The sequence below is a fragment of the Typopeltis vanoorti genome, chromosome 2, assembly GCF_054136105.1.
Source record: "Typopeltis vanoorti isolate ZY-2024b chromosome 2, IOZ_Tvanoo_1.0, whole genome shotgun sequence".
NCBI lineage: Eukaryota > Metazoa > Arthropoda > Arachnida > Uropygi > Thelyphonidae > Typopeltis > Typopeltis vanoorti.
Window position 1 is genome coordinate 72,901,780 of NC_143550.1, and position 8,278 is coordinate 72,910,057.

The following is an 8,278-nucleotide window of genomic DNA, read 5'->3' on the forward strand; positions in this document are numbered from 1 at the left end:
TCCAACACACCCTGAATAGTTGAAATAAATACTAGAGAAAAAACAAATACTTGATATGTTTTTACACTAAAACATATCAAGTGTTTGAAAGAAATTACAGGTTATTACATCGTTCCTGTTTTTTGATCAGTTAATATATTCATCTAAATTTATGTCATTAAATTAAAACATTTCGAAAGTTCTTTTTTTTTTGTGACAGTGATCGCATACTATTCATCGAAACCGTTTGCCAATGATTCCATATAATAGATTCTGTATAAGATATTCGTATTTAAATGTTCCTTTACCTTTGTAAACTGAAACAGCGTGTGGATATTCATTGTCTTTATTTTTGTAATTAAAATAAAATAATATTCAAGTTGTTTTTATTGTAAAGAGCTTCCTGTTATATAATTAAAATAAAACTCCTCACACGATAGTTTTGTGTGCGGATTTTTATTTTATATTTCATTTTTACATTATCTGGAAACCCTGCTCAAAAGACCAAACATGGAATATTTTCAAGCCATTTTACTCCTCCGGTTAGCAAACGGTGGTCTTGCACATAGCGATGACATTCGTCACTCATGTAACAGTTCCCAAACATGACTGTTGAGGAAACTTTAGAATGAAGATGAATCTTATTCATAAGCAAGATGCAAGCCCCAAGCTTAGTTTTTACACTAACGTTCACACTGTTAAATTATTATAATGGAGAAAGTTTAGAGGAAGTTTCTGTTACTTTAGGTAATCATCCTGCAACAAACAAAAGAAATCATTGTTGCTACTAACCAACTTTTTCATAAACACAAAGAAAACTTCCATTGAACCACATATAAACAATGGTCAGCAACCTTATTAAAGAAGTAAATTATTTATTTAACGTATTTATATATCTAAGTCATTAAAGGTATATAAGCCCGATGCAATCAGATAAACATTCAGACAGATATGCACGTTGATTTTTTTTTAAATTTATCCCGATTCATAAGACATAAGAACTGTAACTGTTTAGTAGACCCCCCTCCTCTACTATAAATAAATAAATTCATTAAAGAATTTGATTTTCTAGGAAGTAAGCGAAACCATTTTTTTTCCAGCCTTAACTGCTTTTTTTTTTTTTTTCGTTTTTGTGAAGATTGGTTTCCATCCTTAGCCATCAATGATAGCTAGCCAAGACTACGATTATTCATAAGCATCCAACTGCTGCCATCTGGTGTTCCCTAAACGTAACAGTCTGTATAACTGTTTCAAATAGTGAAGTTCTAAGTAGGGGGGGGGAATAAATTAATAAACCCAGTTTTCGAAAAAAAAACGTATTTGCTTGTGCCAAAGATCAACTATCTCAAGAAAGGAGCTATGAAAAAAAAATAAATAAATAATAGAGAAGAAATTCCTGTAGTCAGTAACTGGAATCGAAACACGCCATTTCCATCGTCTACACGAGCACTTTTTTTTTATTTGTCATTTTTAAATTGTATAATATTTCTATTTTTCGTTAATGAAATGAAGTTCCATTTTCTTTTAGTACCATGTTTAATATTCTTTGTTGTTATATTCGTAATTTTATTATTACATGATGATGATGAATATAGATTGCAGCCACAGTTTAGATACTCAATTTCCTAATCAGATGGCGAAGTGGCTGCACAGCATACGTTTGTTTCTTCACCTGCAGATGTTCAATGAAATTGTGAAATCGAATTCTTTTCCATAAGTTTTTATGCGACCTGTGCAATACACCCACACGGCTGAATATATTACACAATAGAGGAATAAAAAGAAGGAGAAGAGAACCACCTTTCATGGACATCCACGTCACTTAAAATTCAAGCAGTGTGCTAGGTGGTCGGCTTGTGGTAAGCCTGAGCATACAGAGAGATAATTACATCTTTTATTCCACTACCATCGCGCGATGTTTTTTTTTTTTTTTTTAATGGGAATTTTTCAAACAGCAAATTCTGCCAGTAATTTTGCCGTAAATGGCTACAACAGAAATAACATCGGAAACTCTCAGTAAATTGACTAAAGAAAAAAAATCGACCTTCTTTTCCAAACCGTTTCCAGTATGAGGGGAAAGATCACAACAAAGATCACAAGATGTAACTTAATGTTTCCTACTTTCTTGGAAAAAGTAATTTCTGCTTACGCCTGACCCTATCAGCAGCTATCATCCGAGAGTTCAAAAATGTAATATGAGTATGTATTTCAGTGATACGGTTGACACATAAACATCAAGACGATAAAGCAAGTAGTTATCGTATCTTCAAGTAGTTATCGTGTTACGAAAAAGTACCGAAAACATATTTAGTAATAATTTGCTACTGAAGAATATAAATGGAGTGATAGATGAGAAATGAATTTTTCCATTTGTAATTCAAGAATAAAGTATTTTTAAAGCAAATCATCATCCTTGATTTGTTATACCTGTTATGATTTGTTTCGGCCTCAGATGCCATTGGCAAGTGTCTTTAATAGACAACCAAGTTTTCTTTTCCGAATGGTGGTTTATAATGAAAAATAAATATAGCACGTTTATAAATAATCTAAAAGGTTAAATCTAAAACATAATTGTAGGTAATATGTGAATTTGTGGAACAATATTCTTGGAATAAGAAAATATTTTAAACTAAGATGATTCTGTCAGAGAGAGAGAGAGAGAGAGAGAGAGAGAGAGAGAGAGAGAGAGAGAGAGAGAGAGAGAGAGAGAACCGGTTTTTTAAATGGTGAACAATAACATATTCGAACACGTTGAGATTCATCATGAAAACTTTCTGATTGAGGTTATGCTGAAATTAGTTCGATATTGTTTCAGTAATAATTGCTGAAAATCAAGTTTTACTTAGACGCTAATCAGGGACAACCGAAGGACTTTTTTTTTAGTTAGCGTGTAAATCCTTTGAATCAATCCAAAGTTTCAATCCAAAATGTTTCAAGAAGAAAGTTACCTTTCAAAACTATCAGAAGAAAGACTGATTAAGAGTGTCCCTTCGTGTAAACTAATTTATTCTCTTTCGGAAAATGGATTTTAAATTCATAGGGCTGCCTTTCGGGGTTCTTTGTTTGAAGGATCCCAGTAACGCAGCCCTATTAATATAAGACACTGAATAACATGAAAATGTGTCTCAGTGCGATTCGAAATACTCTTTGTGCGTCCACAAGATATGAATTTGTGACAACAAAATGATTTTTTAAGTTGATTTACTTGAAAGTCCCGATGATATTGGAAATGAAAGATAAACTTAAAAAGAAAATGAATAAAAATGCCAGTCATCGTGAATGTCTGTTCAACTTAGTTCAATTAAGCGGTGATGAGCTGACTGAAAACTTCGCAAATGCCCAGTAGTCTGTTTAACCAAATATACCAACGACGATCAAAATAAATATCGAATTAACAGTAATCAAACAAGCGACCTTAATTACAAGTATGCTAAAATTATAAATTTATGCGTGGGTGGTCTAAAAAAGTTCTCGGCCACGATCATAAATGGCAACACTATCGGCAAGATTTTTTTCTAAGTTTGTACATCTGTCATAAGCATCCATGTGAAATTGCAAGTCATTCTATCAAGTAGTTTTTTATACAACTGTCGGAAGCCAAAGTGTTGTCTGAATCCCTTGAAATGGATAAAATAGAGTATCGTGAGGTTATAAAATTCTTTGTAAAAGAAGATTTAACGCCAAAAGAAATTCATTCAAAGTTCACAAAAGTTTATGGGCACTCTTATCCTTATTTTCGACAATTAAGAAATAGGCTGCCGAGTTTAAACGCGGCCGTACTAGCCTTGAAGATGATCCACGTGAAGGATGTCCAAAAAGTGTAACTACACCAGAAATCATTGATCATTGTACGATATGGTATTGGATGACCGGCGAATCTAAGTGCGTGAAATTACTGAGACTATAGGCATTTCAAAAGAATGTGTATTATATATTTTCCATGAAGAATTGAAAATGAAACGGCTTTGAGCAATTTGGGTGCCGCGCTTGCTCACAGCAGATCAAAAATGCATTCGCATGAAAATCTCCGAACAGTGCTTGGAGCGTTTTAACAAGAATAAAACTGATTTTGTGCGTCGATTTATTACTATGAATGAGACTTGGATTCACCAGTACACACCAGAATCCAAACTGCAGTCAAACAGTGGACAGAAGCAGGTTGTTCAGCGCCAAAGAAGACAAAGTCGGTTCCATTAGCAGGAAAGGTCATGACATGGGTGTTTTGGGATGCTAAAGGCATTTTGTTTATTAATTATTTTGAAATGGGTACAATAATAGCCGGGGATTATTATTACGATCTTTTAACCAGTCTAGACGAAACAATTCGTGAGAAAAGACCCGGTTTGCAGAAGAAAAAAATCATCATTCATCAGGACAATGCACCTGCCCACAAAGAAGTTTTGGCAATGGAAAAATTAAGGTATCTGCACTATGAATTGTTGGAACATCCACCCTATTCCCCAGATGTGGCTCTCTCGTACTTCTGGGTCTTCCCAAAACTAAAACTCTTGCTCGCTGCTCAGTGTTTTTCTTCGAATCAAGAGGTGATTGCAGCTGTAGAGGAGTATTTTGCAGATCTTATTGAAAACCACTACAGGGACGGGATAATGGAGCATCGCTGGAATAAATGTATTAGTCTTAAAGGAGATTATGTTTAAAATAAAAAGAATTTTGAAATTATAAATTCGTTTTTTCATTGTTACTACGAGAACGTTTCAGACCACGCACGTATTTAATGTTCTACTATTCTACTGGAAATTATATTTGAAAGCTTAAAATACAGAATATTATAATTACATGACACCTCCAAACGAATCCAATAACTCATCGAGGGACGGTACCTACTTTACAGCTCTCTGTCTCCACCATTCAATTCACCAACTACAACGAAACGCACCCACAATCATCATCTACACCGACGCCATCTATCGCCCATCACAACCACAAGTATTTTCACAGAAATCACAAACATCCATGCTCATGGTTGGATTCGAATCCGTAGCTTTTTGGCTAGAAAGTAGATAGGCTAACCATTCCGCCAACCAGCCGGGCGATTAAAATAAAAAATCTTTCTATTAAATGAAAAGTGTAATATTAACTTAAATTTAATTTCAAATTTAAAAGTTAAATAACTTTTAGTAACAAATCCACACGTTGTTGGCATCAATTCTATTTTAATAATGATATCGTCTGGAAGAAATGCAAATATTCTGTGTGCTTCGTAAACTAATGGACATAACTTTTAATATGAAAATATAGAATTTCAAACATTGAATCTAGTCCTAGTACAGAGGATGCATAAATACTAAATTTCTTTGAGAGAAAGATGTAATCACCCCTTCACATTTAAGAATTTGCAGGGGAAAAATGTTGGAACTGTCGCTATTTTTTGTATCATTCATGTGACAAGGAAGATTCCACTGGAGAAAAATATTACTCACAAATCCAAACCAACCTGATTGGTTCGTTCAAATGCAATGGGATGCCAGCAGCGCCCGTTATGTTAGCCAAAATTAGCCAAAGTTTTCTATAATGATTGAATCAGTATAACATGATGCGCCAACATTATATCCCTTCGTCTTGTATTACTAGCTGCCATTTTTAAGGAGAGAGAAGCACTAAGAGAAACAGTAGCTGCGGTGCAGGGCATTAACCCAATGTAATACGTAGTAAAATACCTTGATAGACAGATGCAGCCAGGACTTCCTGTTGACGTTATCAAGTAGCTTACTGTTCGACCGATTTAGAGCTCAAGGCTGCCTGAACGTCTAGTAAAGCACAATTTAGTGAAGACCAGTGATTCAGGCACTCCTCTAAAATTGCTCCTAAACGAAATTTTGCCTAATTAGTTACCAACGTACTCTGAAAAGGTAAAAAAAAACATATACGTTGATTAAGTAACAGTTAAAAAATAAAAAAAGGAAAAAGTACAACCTGTTATGTCGTATGTTTAATTATCGTCTTCGCGACTTACTGAATTTAATATCAGTACAATGTATTGATATTAAATTTTAAGACTATTGGGAAATACGAGTATTAAGTCTTGGAAGTATTTAAATAGTTAAATATTTCTTACAAATCCATCCTCTTGAATAATGCACAAAACATTTACAAAAATTAGGCTATTGTTTACTTTATGCATACAAATTAAAATCATTACATTTTATAATGAGAGTGCAAAATATAATAATAATAATAATAAAGTTTGGTCATGTTTAATTATTAATTCTTTATTACTCAATCTCACGGATATATTCATTATTTTATTATGCCGAAAGTAAAACGAATGAAGTTATTTCTCTGACAACCCTACTCGATGGCACAGAGAATGCAGTAATGTAACTGTGTACTGTTATGTTTCATAGTATCCCTTTAGTCTTTCGTGATCATTATTAAAAGTTAGTGTACTGTTGCCAAGGCAACATCATCAAATCCATAATGATGAGGTGAATTTCAGATGTCATTTTAGGAAATTCAAGAGCTGCGTGGGTCTCGAGTGAGTCCAGTGAGTCCATCATGTAAAAGATGGTTGAAGTGTCCAAGACAGTCATCCTGACTGTTACATTCGCTAGAAATGAATTACCAGTGTAGAGAAATGATAGAATATTAACCAACCATGAAACAGAAATTTCATATGATACAATGTCAACCTATTTTAATATACATAGAAGTGATATTAGGCGAAACTAGTTTATCAAGACATCGCTTTCTGAAGCTAACGTTTAGCTCTAACACCGTATGCAATTTGTGTGACACCCTCTCTCTCTCTCTCTCTCTCTCTCTCTCTCTCTCTCAATTCATATAGTTCTGTGTACTCTTTCTTTTTCTTCAAATTAATTCTTATAAAGAAAGAAAAAAGTAAACACTGATAATACTGATTCAATTATAAAATATGCGAATAAAGTTAGGAATAATTAGTGAATAATTATAATTATCTAACTCATGGAATCCCAAAATTAAAAAAATAAAAGATTCATAGTAAATAGAAAGAAGCGTATTTTTTATTGTGTTTTTATTTAATTATATTTTATGTTATAGAAAATCTCTCAGCAATCCTCAGCGCAGTAGTGGGACGTAGCTCTAGATAAAGAGAGAGAGGGAGAGAGAGAGAGAAATACATGCGTTTATAAACATATCATAACAGAATAAAATTAACTGTTAATTGGTTTTATATTACCGCTAGTTATCTCGAACGAACCTAACCGGTTCGTATAACGGGAGGTAAGACGATATGGAAAACTACCCGCAATTCTTTCCCAATTATTATTATTTCTTACTTTAACCTCTCTTTATTATGCAAAGCAGCCTTCAAAACAAGGCTTTCTAAAACAGTAGTTATATTATATACCTTTGTAGTACTATTACTCTCGTCAGTTTACTTTCTGAAACCTCTGAGTCGTGTTCCAGATTCAGAAGAAAAAAATAGCAGTTGTAAAAATGGTAATTTTTACATCATATATATCCACGAAATGTGAAACCTGTAAACTTTTCTGAGTATCTTAGTGACTCATCATCATCATCAACAACAACAACAATCATGGGTTCAACTCCCATCTTGATATGATTCTACCATTGAATTCTATTTTATGCAGAATGACTCAGTTTATGTACAGTTTTCGCACCATCGGACGATGTCATTGTCCCATTCTCTGTTGGACCTTCCTCTTTCGTTTTTTCCTACAGTCATCCCAAACAGCAACGTTTTTAATTTCCTCTCATGATTCATTCTACATATATGGCTAAATAGACTTAGTTTCCTTTTGATTGTTTTCTAGATCAGATTTTCTTTTGTATTCGACTATATCTCTCGTCGTTGTTCACTTTCTGGATCCACCTTACTCGCAAGATCTTTCTGTAGCACTTCCTGTAGAATGCTAATATCCTCCTTTCGGATTCTCTCAGGAGTACCAGGCTTCACATCCATAGAGCTTGCTGCTGATACAGGTTTCCACAATACTCAGTTTATTGTGTATCTGTATAGCTCGGCACGTCCATATTTTGTCCATGGCTTTCAAACTTTAGCTCTTGCTCTGTCTATTCTACTTTTTACCTCTTTTTTGGGGTCCAAGTCATGCGTCATGTGATATCCAAGATATGTGAAGTGCTCCATATTTTCTAGTTGAAATGCTCCTATGGTAACTTTGTTCAGTAATTCCTGTTGTCCGAATATTATTGTTTTAGTGTTTTCAAAATTGACATTTAGCCCATGTCTTTTTCTTTCTTTCTGTGGTACTGTTTGCCGCGTCCGTTTCAGCCTTGCTGCGTCTTCTTCAATCAGGACGATGTCATTTGCAAAGAA